We start from the raw sequence: 12,013 nt of genomic DNA, 5'->3' as shown, positions 1-12,013 counted from the left end.
ATTCGCCAGCTAATCTCTTTATAGACCTACTACCCAGGTTAACAAAGCAGCAGTATAGAGAGTAAGCATAGTGGCTCTAAAGTCACACAGCCTAGATTCATACACACTTCTGCCACCAATTGGGATTAGATAACTAATTAAGAATCTCTGTCCCTTGGTTTATTCATGTGAAAATTAGTGGAATTGCAGTACCTACGTCGTAGGGTTATATGAAGTTAAATGATTGTGTTTATTATTTGCCCATCATCTCCTAGCGTAAATCTACTCTTCTAACCTCTGATCCCTGCCTGAAGAGGAACTCTTTTGTCAGTTAGGTTCTACCAATAGGAGGCACAAGACGAAGACTGAAAAGCAGGAGGAAGAAGAAAAGACTTCTTCCTGTTTCTTGCTCTTTTTGTCAGCATTATTCATGCCAGTTTGAGTTTCCAGCTTATTTCAAAACACTTGCCCTCTAAAGATATTAGCAATAGCCTGTCCATGCCATTGGTTCAGAGAATGAAGTGTTGGCTCTATGAGGCTGTTTCTCAAATTCATGAGATGTCAAATACAGCAAAGTGACCCTCTCATCAAAAATCTGAGTACCCTCCTATGATCCACTAGATTCCAGCAAACCCAATTTCTGTTGTTCTCCCAACTGTGGGGAGCAGAGAATATGTAGCTGCTTTGTATGGTTATCATTTCAACTCCTCAACACTCATATAACCAAGTTCCTAAATTGCTCCTACCTAAATACCTATTGTGATTATTATTTTTCTGACTGGACCATGGTATGCAGTAAGTTGATATTGTAAAGTGCTTAGAATGCCACATGGCACATAGTAAGTTTCAAACTTCTAACATTATCAGCATATTTCTGACTTATTTATTAGGACAGCAGCACTTGATCTCTAGTTTCTATGGTCAGGAGAAAAGTAGCTGCATTTGGGAATAACAGGCGAACATCATTTTCTCTGCAAACCCTGTAAATGAAACACAATACTTTACAGCCAGAAAATAGCATGTAGTAGGCATAAGATTAATATTTGCTAAGGAGAAAATTAACACTTTGTTGTAGTGCTTCTCTACCTATAGTGAATAATTTTTTTTTCATGTCTAGCCCATTGTAGACTGTTAGGTGATTCCTGAGTATGATCAAAATACAGCTTGTGTCACTCATGAAGCAGCACATGAGTTCAATATCCTCAAACCATTCTACACCCTGTTCAACAAAACAAGTTCACCAGTTTGGGGCTTGGATGCTGTGGCAACATTATATTGCCAAAAGAGTTTCTAAATTCTTACTCTCGATTTGTATACTTATATTTTGTGGATTGGTTTCCAACACTTTTAAGTTGTTCAGAACACACTTTGAGTAGCAGTGCTTTATAGCGATCTGGTCTACCCACCCTTTTGCTAGAAAATTCCCATTGAGTGAGAGGTTTAGTTCTTCCCTGATAGGCCTGAGGATTCCTGTTAATTGCAGAGTTTTCCAAATACCCACAGGGAAGACAAACTTGGAATACACTGGAGAACCTGTAAATGGTGAATCACTTAGGTTACCATTTTAGAAAGAAAGTCACATGACTCCTCTTATTTAGATCTTTGGTCTGGGATTAAAAATTGCCTCATCTCAGGGAGCCTGAGTGCACAGTTAAGCGTCCAACTCTTGGTTTTAGCTTAGGTCATGATTTAAGGGCCATGAGATGGAGTCCCATGTCAGGCTCTGTGCTCAGCACAGAATCTGTTTGAGATTCTTTCTCCCTCTGTCACTCCTGCTCGTGCTCTCTCTAAAATAAATAAACAAACCTTAAAAAAAAAAAAAAAGTGCCTCATCTCACCTCCCTTTCCCCAAACAAGAACTACTCTATTTTTTCTAATTTTTAGTACTTTTAACATTGATATCCTACACTATGATGCTCCCTTCTTATTCTCCACCTATTCATCCTTCCAAGCTCAAAGTCTTTCATTCCACAAAGTTCTCTCTGATCCCCCAATGATGGTTTATGTACCCCCACATACCTAACACACACTTCCTGGTACTATATTTTTAAATTTTAATTCATGGCTTATCTTCTTTAAAAACTGTTAGCTCCTTGAGAAAAAGACTCTTTCTTATAAAACCTTGTGCCCTTTTAAGAAAACAACATGTGAGGCTCTACATAAAAGTGTTTTCTAAATGCTATTTTCTAGGCTAGCAGAGTACCGTGAGATGTCCATGTTCATAGAGGATGGCACTAGGAGAAGGAAGCATAAATCTGAGTGCTAAGCAAGTACCACATTTGAGTGATCCATACTGTTTTGTTTTGTTTTTCAACCAAACCATGGTGAGACCAATGCTTACAGAATATTTGGAAACCTGTAGGTCAAAAAGATTTAATGAATATAGAATCCAATTAAATATTTCCAGTTAGGAAAAAAGAATCATGATGTAAAAATTTATTAGTAGTCTGGATAATATAAAGAGCAATAGTTCCATTCTTAAAGTTAAAAAACTAACTTCTTTATTAGAGATTAGAATAAAATGATTTGTCTCTATGGAAAACAATGGAGTTCCAGACCTCATGTAAAGATTCTTTCTTTAAACATTTGGGATAGTTCAATCGTTTTCATCCAGAAATAGTAGATTAAAAACTGCAGATTTCTGTATTAAGAAATATGATTTTCTAAACAAGACCAAGTACAGTTCAGTCTTGATCTAAATTATTTAAAATGCGTTAATATTAATTAATGATTTATTTTTTGTGATGCAAACATATCTAAGGAATAGAAGAAAAGGTTCAATTCAGATCAGGTTTTATATATTTAGTTGTGGTCCTGTAACTTACTAGTCTTAAAATTCTCTGAATATCTCTAAGCTCATCTGAAAGTGAGATCTTTGAATATATGATCCCTACCTATGTTTCTTTTAAGCAGAAGTAAGAAAAGTGTTCTGAAATTTCTAAGATGAGAAGCCTCAGTGATTGTTGAACTATACCAAGGGGCAATTCAACATTTCCTCAGTAGTTTTTGGACTAAGCCAAACCTTTTGAACTTCTGAAGGTGATAGAAAGAAAATGACTCAGGCTAACAGTTTCAAAATCTGCCTGGCTGCTCGAATGTTTGGCAGAATAATTTTTAACCCTAATCTTATTGGAACCCTCTTCACAATAAAGGATATTTCTTTGCTATCAAACCTTTCTAAGCTCTTTGTAAGCTATATGCATCTCAAAAATATGCTTTTACTTTGACTTCAATTTGGGAAATATATTTCATGTTGTGGTCCATTTAGGTAGAGCCAGTAGTACTGGAAGCCATTGCATAGCTAATTTCTGGCTAGTGCTTCACAAATTGCTCAGACTACCCCTCTCCTAAGAATGAAAAGAAAGCTCTCTGTATTAAAGTTTCTCAGGGAGTACACTAGCAATCCACCCTTGGCTCTGTATTTCTTGCCTATTTATAGGTTTTTTAGTGCCTTTTTGTGCTGTGAATGTTCCTTAGTCCTTGAGAAATATAGGATTGATGAAAATTAGCAAATCAGATGATAAGCTTCCTATTCAAATGCAATTAATCCTATGCAAATATTACTGTGGATAAGGGTGTCAGACCACCTTCTGTTTGGCTCTCATGTGAGTGAATATTAGCAAATGGTGTGCTGATCAAATAATTAAGATCATTAAAACCTACGTTCACCCTGACACTGATTGCAGACAAGGTCCATGTTTTTTTATATGCCGTCACGTTTGTGTTGGTTATTTTGTTTGTCCTCAGATCAGGAATTATGTTTAGTTAGTATGACTTTTGAACCATATTGCACCAAAATTATAGTTACCATGTATATAGGTGAACCCTTAATAATAAGTTTTATTATCACATCCGATAGAGGGGGAAAAAGCTATAGAAGTTGTCCTCAGACCAACTGCACTGTCAGAAGTATATTTGTAAAGATACGTAAAGAAAGAGCTTACCAGAGTTTTGAGCCCACTGTTGCATCTATCTCCCAAAGGTGGGCAGTGATAATTGCATCAAAAACACCATTTAGTCATAGATGACAGACTGATGACATCTCAGCCTGCAGGTGCTTTCTGTGCAATTTTACACGGAAGATAATCTTCTGTCAAATGTACGGTAGATAATATAGCTATAATATAGCATATCTTTAACTCTACTAGAGCACATATAGGAGCTTGCTCTGTGTTTTTTTTTTTTTCACATACACAAACACTAGATGCTAATGTTAAAATTAAAACAAAAGTCAACTGAGTAAATCTTAAAGATCATATTGGTTTTATTCAATGATTCATGAATCAGGCATCATCCAATCTAGTGGACAGAAAGGAGCTCTGAGGAGCTGTGCGAACTGAAAGACTTTTATAGGCAGAAGGCAGCAAAAAACTGGGTTGGTTACTGCAAAATCACTTTCCCTTAGGGGATGGCAGGGGCTTATCAAGCAGATTACTAAACTAGTGCTGATCAGGTGATTCCTGATTGACTAGTTTAAGATTCTATTTCTGGGGAAACCAAAACTATAATTAAGTTTTGGTTTGGTGACACAGGGTTTAGCATAAGTTACTCTATTTGCCCCTATTCTCTTGTTTTCAACACCAAGAATAAAAGAATGGGCCAGCAGAAGAAAGGTAAAAGCTATATGAATATTTGAAATAGCATGTATAAAGCACTTTAATAGGGACATGTGCAATACACATTGGTAGTACAAAGGGGAGGGGGGAACTAACTTTCCTTGTACAAAAAGGAGGGGGGAACTGACTTTCCTTGTACAAAGGGGAGGGGGGAACTAACTTTCCTTAGCTACACAGGAGGGTCTCAGAACAAGAGGATATTGTTGAGAAAGTTTTTTTCATATGAGTAGAGATTTTCCAAAAACTTCCCAGTTGAGCAGAGTGATTGGAACAAAGGAGCCATGAAACAGTATGAAACAACGGGACCAGAGACCACCAAGGAAAAGTTTGAGGGCCTATTATGCTGCTCAGTAATTTGGGGCCTTATGGTCTAGACAATAGGAAGCCCCAGATGCTTTCTTAAAGCAAAGGAATAGTATGATCATGGTTGCCTCTTAGTAAGATCACTCCAACTGAAATATAACAACAGGACTGAGTCATGCCAATTAAAGGTAAAATGAGGGGTTTGGAGAGTCTTGTTATAATCTAAGCCTGAAACTAAAGAGGAGGAAGAGAGTGAAGGGAAGGGACTAATTTGAAAGGCTCCGGAGAGAGAATGGCCACATAACACATTAAATGAGATGGATTTATTTATTTTGCACTGTTCCTAGGTACTTTATTGGTTCCTAGGGATGCAACTAAGTTGAACAGACATAGAATGTGTGGCCTAACAGGTAAGAGAGAACATCAAACAAACTTTTCCAGTAGGAGCTAAGTGCTATGATATGGTAGCTGGGGTTGCTATGGGAGCAGAGCACAGGATTTGCAAACCTAGACAGGGGATCAGGGAATGTTTTCCAAGGGAGATAAAATATAAACTGAGATCTAAGAAGAGAAGTAAAGGAGGTTGGAGGGGAGATTTGCAGGAAGAGAGGAGATCACTTGAAAAGATGCCTAGGTAAGAAATGGTAAAATAAGAGGGAAAATCTCAAGGAAATAAGTGAAGAGATGAGAAGAGGGAAGAGAGGCAAGTAGAGGCCAGAATATGGAAGGTTCTGAGGAAAAATTAAGGAGTTCTGCATTTATCTGAAAGGTAATGTTGAGCCACTTTCATCATAGGAATAACATGTAAATTTGCATTTTAAGAGAATCACCCTGGATGTGATATGGAGAAATCACAGCTACAAAGGACCAGCCCTGGTGTTTTCTATGTCATTTTGCTTGGCTTATTTGTTTTAAGACTTTTCCTCCTACTAAACTACATAATTCATTAAGGCAGATAAAACATCTTATTTTTATCCATTACTGTTTCTATGCAGATATTCAACAACTTTTAATGACACAATAAACCAATGAATGAATAAATGGATGAGGAACAGAAGGTTATTATAGGATTCCACAAAGTTAATGCAGAGGTTTTGACAAGATTAGAGACAATGGGCCTAAAGATTATTGGACAAATTCAAGAGATATTTAGAAGTAAAATTGATAGGTCATTGAAAGTGATGGGAATAAAGTTATCAAGAGGCAGGAACAATTTCTAGTTTCCTGCCTTCCAAAATCAGGATGACAGTAATGCCTTTCTTTATCAAGTGTCTCCACTTAGCCATCTAACTTGTATTTCTCCTAATTCTCCTGCCTTCAGCTTCACACTCTTCATTATTTCTTTGCAAATTATCCTTAGACTGCCCCGCACAATTAGCCATCTTCACATTGGAATCTATTTCCCTTGAGCTCCTCAAAATCAGATTTAAAACTCTCACTTTCAAAGATGTAAACAAAGAAAGTGATAAAAAAAAATTAGGAACCAGTTCATACACTAAGCAAGAAGACATCACATAGTTTAAGCTTACATGTAAAATAAGAAGAAACTGAGTGATCATCATCATTAAAAAATTATGGTTGAGGATATGAATTATGTATAAGATATTGGATAGAGATAACTAAAGAATTGTATTTTTTCTCTTTTAAAGAGACGACATTTATGTCCCACAATGCATATGTGTATAAAGAATAAGTGCCAAATGAGAGGTAAGAGAACATGGTCTACCTGAACTCAAGTGTTGGAAATATTCCTGTGTAGTGGGATGTAGGGGAAGTTGAAAAAGGACATCGGGAAGCTTCAGATGGCCTAAATCTCTTCTCAATGGAGCTTTAGACTCCTGTAAATGACTATATCAATCCTTGTCTAGTGGATTTTTCCATCAGAATAATATGATATATCCAAGTTCAAGGTTTTTGCTTCATCCTGCAGCTGGCAATATTCCTGAGCAGACACAGCTAATACCCAGCAGCTGAATATATTTGGATTGGTATTCAAAAATATTCATAGTGCCAAATGTGAGAAGCACCGATATTTATGCCACTCATCAAATGGAAAAATTAGTTATTTAATTTTCTCAGCCCTCAGAATCTCAGTACCCTCATATCCTCTTTGCCAAAAAAGTGATATCTGGAAAAGTGAGATAAAATCAGAACATGTCATCAAGCATATAGCAACTAGACTCTCAGCATTAATATTGCTCTCTCAGTTGGGCATGTTCGCCTTAATGAAAATACCAGAACAGCAAGCAGTTTTCTTCCTGTCTCCTGGGGAAATAAAATGCAGCACCAATCCTGATGTTTTTCATATGATCTATACAGTTTGGAGAGTCTACAGTTGTCATGAGAGGAATGAATGAGAGAGACAAAAGCATTACAAAAACAAAAAGAAATGACATGATAGGTGATGTAGTAGCCAAAAATGGGAATGTAAAGGGAAGAAAAACAAGACACCTAAGAAATAAGCCATACATACATGTCTGCAGATCTCTTTTCCACATGAAACTGTGTGTGTGTTGCTAGTGTGGTTGGTGTGTTTTTCTTTTGTTTTTTTTTTTTTGTTGTTGTTGTTCTTGTTGTTGTTGTTTGTTTTGTTTTGTTTTAGTGTCAATGAAGAAATAGCCAGCAGCCCTTTCTCCCTACCAACAATATTCTCCAAGCAGTAAATATATAAAAAAGAAAAGAGAACTGTGCCTTTTAAATAAGCAAAAAAATCTAGAAAGAGAGAGAGAAAGGAGGTAGCAAAAATGAACAAGCCAAAAACTATCAAATGCCATTGAGGTGGGACTGAGAAAAGAGGATACAAATAAGTGATACTGGAGAGATTAGAATGGACTAAAGTGAAACAATTTAAATTTAAGCAATGTAGGAATTCAACAGAAAAAAAAAAAACGAATGTAGTAAGTAGATGGAAGTGAGGGCTCTTCTATCTAGGTGTCTTGGTATATTTTTACTGTTACTTTTATTTTTAATTTTTTATATAAATTATTTTTTTATTGGTGTTCAATTTACCAACATACAGAGTAACACCCAGTGCTCATCCCGTCAAGTGTCCCCCTCAGTGCCCGTCACCTATTCACCCCTACCCCCCGCCCTCCTCCCCTTCCACCACCCCTAGTTCGTTTCCCAGAGTTAGGAGTCTTTATGTTCTGTCTCCCTTTCTGATATTTCCCACACATTTCTTCTCCCTTCCCTTATATTCCCTTTCACTATTATTTATATTCCCCAAGTGAATGAGAACATGCACTGTTTGTCCTTCTCCGATTGACTTACTTCACTCAGCATAATACCCTCCAGTTCCATCCACATTGAAGCAAATGGTGGGTATCTGTCGTTTCTAATGGCTGAGGAATATTCCATTGTATACATAGACCACATCTTCTTTATCCATTCATCTTTCGATGGACACCGAGGCTCCTTCCACAGTTTGGCTATTGTGGCCATTGCTGCTATAAACATCGGGGTGCAGGTGTCCCGGCGTTTCATTGTATCTGAATCTTTGGGGTAAATCCCCAACAGTGCAATTGCTGGGTGGTGAAAGACCTAAATGTGAGACAAGATTCCATCAAAATCCTAGAGGAGAACACAGGCAACACCCTTTTTGAACTTGGCCACAGTAACTTCTTGCAAGATACATCCATGAAGGCAAAAGAAACAAAAGCAAAAATGAACTATTGGGACTTCATCAAGATAAGAAGCTTTTGCACGGCAAAGGATACAGTCAACAAAACTACAAGACAACCTACAGAATGGGAGAAGATATTTGACATATCAGATAAAGGGCTAGTTTCCAAAATCTATAAAGAACTTATTAAACTCAACACCAAAGAAACAAACAATCCAATCATGAAATGGGCAAAAGACATGAAGAGAAATCTCACAGAGGAAGACATAGACATGGCCAACATGCACATAAGAAAAAGCTCTACTGTTACTTTTAAAGGCAAAGATTTTATGAAATTAAAATGAATAAAGAACCTTAATCAGACCAACTTTTGCTTACAAAAAGGTAAAAGTTTTTCATGTTAACTTCCAAAACATAGTGCAGACTACATCCTGTCACCATTATGGAAACATATAGAAGTTTCCACCCATGTAGTCCCCCAGAAGGTGGAACTTCAGAAGAGAATGTGGGGAGTACGACAACAGGAAAGGCTTACTGGAAAAGCAGGTACTTAACTAAAAGTAGCTAACCCAGTTTCCAAAGCAATCCTGAACCCAAACCACTGAGTTAACATGTTAATATAAAACTGCCTTTGCGTGTCTGAGTAAATAGAGAAACATCAGCAAGGATCTCAGTCTAATTTTTGAATGGCAAAGAAATCTTGTGCTCAGCTCTCTTAAAGGCAATAAAAGCACAGAATTAACAATGAACCTGCCAGAAAAATAGTAGACATCCGCATCAAAGCTATATTTGAGGAAGCAGGGTGGGATAAAAAGGAAGGATTATAGAGAAGACCAAACCTGGGTTTGAATCTTGGGTCTTTCTTTACTCATTTATTGTGTGACTTTTAAGTGGTAACTTATCTGAGATGTTTCTCCTTTTACAAAACTAAGACAGTAGTACCTATTTATACAAGGATGTTTTAACATGTGAATATAAATAATTTGTTCATTCAATGAACACTTTCATTCCATTGATGAGACAGCATAGGCTAACTACTGTCACAAGTGTTGGTGGTTTAGGGGTGAACAAGCAGAGGTGGTCTCTGACCTCCCAAAACATTCTAGAAGATAATATAATATATACACACATGCTTGATAAATCCCAACTGGTGGTTTTTTTTTTTGCTAAAGGGATAAGAAATGAACTCAGAGTAATAGGAAAAAAAATCTTATATACTAAACTATCACCTGCATGTAGGTGGGTCTTTGCTAAATTGAAAAAAAATGTGCATGATTAGGCATAAACTGTACTATTTTGACACATGTACAGGCATGTTCGACAGGGCAAGGAAGCTAGGCGATGAAAGAGGTAGATGAAAAAAACATGCCTGGATTTACGCGTGTTTATGTGGCTTCCGTAAAAACTCATCCCAGCTGCCCCGTTACATATTCAACAAGATTTCCTAAATTGAAGAAGCAGATACACATTGTGTTACTGCTCCCTTACAGACTCACTGTGAGTATCAAGAGAGTTTTCAGTATTATAAAAGAACAAAATTGAATACCTCTCTGGGTTGGTGAATAGGTTGCATAATTAGCTTACTGTAGTAGTAAAAAATTGACTTATTCAAGAAGGATCTCACAGCCCATGGTCCTTGTGGTGCTAAGTCTGGGAAAATTCCTTCTCTCATTATATAACTAAGGGAGCTGCTAAAAGCAAAGACCTTGAAATTGAGGGTAGTCTTCCTTCCGCTTTCGAAGTCTCTGGCATTTAACTCCAGCTTCTTGGGATGCTGTTTTGTTGACAGGTAATGCCTCAGAATAATTACTTCACCCAGAAGAAGAGCCTTTGCCGAAACCTTGTGTAAATGCTACAAGCTTTCTGTCTTCTTTTCCAAGATTCTATTTAGGTTATTACTATTATAGTGACAGCTCCAGTGAGCTAGCCTCCAGTTCCATGGACTGTCTCTAAGCTGAGGCATTAGAAGAGCTCCCAAGGAAGCATTGCTCATTGCTGAGGAAATTTAAAATGCTATTAGTTTAAAAATCTCCCCAACAGTAGCAGCCCTATCTCCATGCAGGATCCAACAAAAGCCCCATTGGAATTTCTCACTGAGATTCCAAGAGCTTGCCTGCATTTCCATGGTATTGTGAAGAGCTGCAATGAAGAAATTTCAAGGAGCAAAGGCTAAATAACAATTATCTATGGAAATGAAATAAAGAAAGAGGTCAAGTGGAGTTAAGGAGGCAAAGAAAATGAGGATGCATTTCATGACAATTGGAAGACTCTCTTCTCAGATATTTGAAGGAAAAAAGCTATATGAGGATTATAGATGTATTGGCATTCAGATCACCAGAAATGAAACAAAACAACAGTAAGTTATGTTTATGAATTATAGGTGGTTTGTTTTCTTATTTTTTTCTTGGGTATTTTCTCTTTTTTTCTAGAAGAGATGTATGTTGATGTATACATTTGGTCAATAAAAATATAGATTTCTAAAAATAAGATCAAATGGTAGGCATCATGAGTTTTCTATGCTCCATGACCACATGTGAGGTATCTCCACTCAGCACCTTGATACAATTCTTTACAACTGACCCACTAAATCCACATTAAACTCAGGACCTCAATATCCCTACATATGAGGGAGGCAGGGCTGCAAATCATTTTTTAAAAAATCACTAAACTAGGATAGCAAAAGGAGTGTGATCCACTTCATAGCAGGATGGGGGCTATGTCTCTGAACCCAAAACCGAAGAAAAGCAGTGAAAAGTGATTGGAACTAGTAACTGGAACAGCTATTCTCTCAAATCTCTCTGGGGTTGTTGGTCTTTCATTTCTGTCTTTTTTCTACACATGCTTCATTCACTCTTTCTGCAAAGAAGGTTCTTCCACTTTACTGTTCACATAGTGGAAAATTGCTGTCCTTTTCCAATTGGTTCCATTATGCCTCATACAAGACCCAAGGGATAAATAGAGAGGCTATGGTGACTTGAGTTTAAGCACTGGCCCCTATTCATTATACTCAGATTTTTTTTTTTTTGACAGTACATTTTGCTCAGCGGTCTCCACTGGTGACAAGCAAATGTTTGAAATCTTATTAGGTTCTACTGTTCTATGACATGCTGCCCTATAAAAAAAAACAGAGTCAAATTTGGCCACTACTCTGAGGCTTCTGTGGTTAAGCAAAAACTTGAACTAGGACATCACCCATTTCCTAAGTTCTGTAACTAATGAACCTAACAGGCTCATCTTTCCACTCTCCAGTGGTCATTTGACAACCCCTCCTTGTCCTCTTCTCTTAAAATTGTTAACACTTCTTCAACTTAAAAACATATATAATCATATGAGAACTACCTCAAATTCCCACCACCAAACATAGCTAGCCTATCTTGCTTTATATTACAATATCTGAAATAGCCATACATTTATCTCATGCAAAACTTTCTAGCTATACTCTATATCTACGCTGTCCAATACAGTAGCCCCTAGTTTTATATGGCTATTGAGT

Source organism: Canis lupus, chromosome 33 (assembly GCF_011100685.1).
Source record: "Canis lupus familiaris isolate Mischka breed German Shepherd chromosome 33, alternate assembly UU_Cfam_GSD_1.0, whole genome shotgun sequence".
NCBI classification, from domain to species: Eukaryota; Metazoa; Chordata; class Mammalia; order Carnivora; family Canidae; genus Canis; species Canis lupus.
This window is presented reverse-complemented; position numbering follows the sequence as displayed.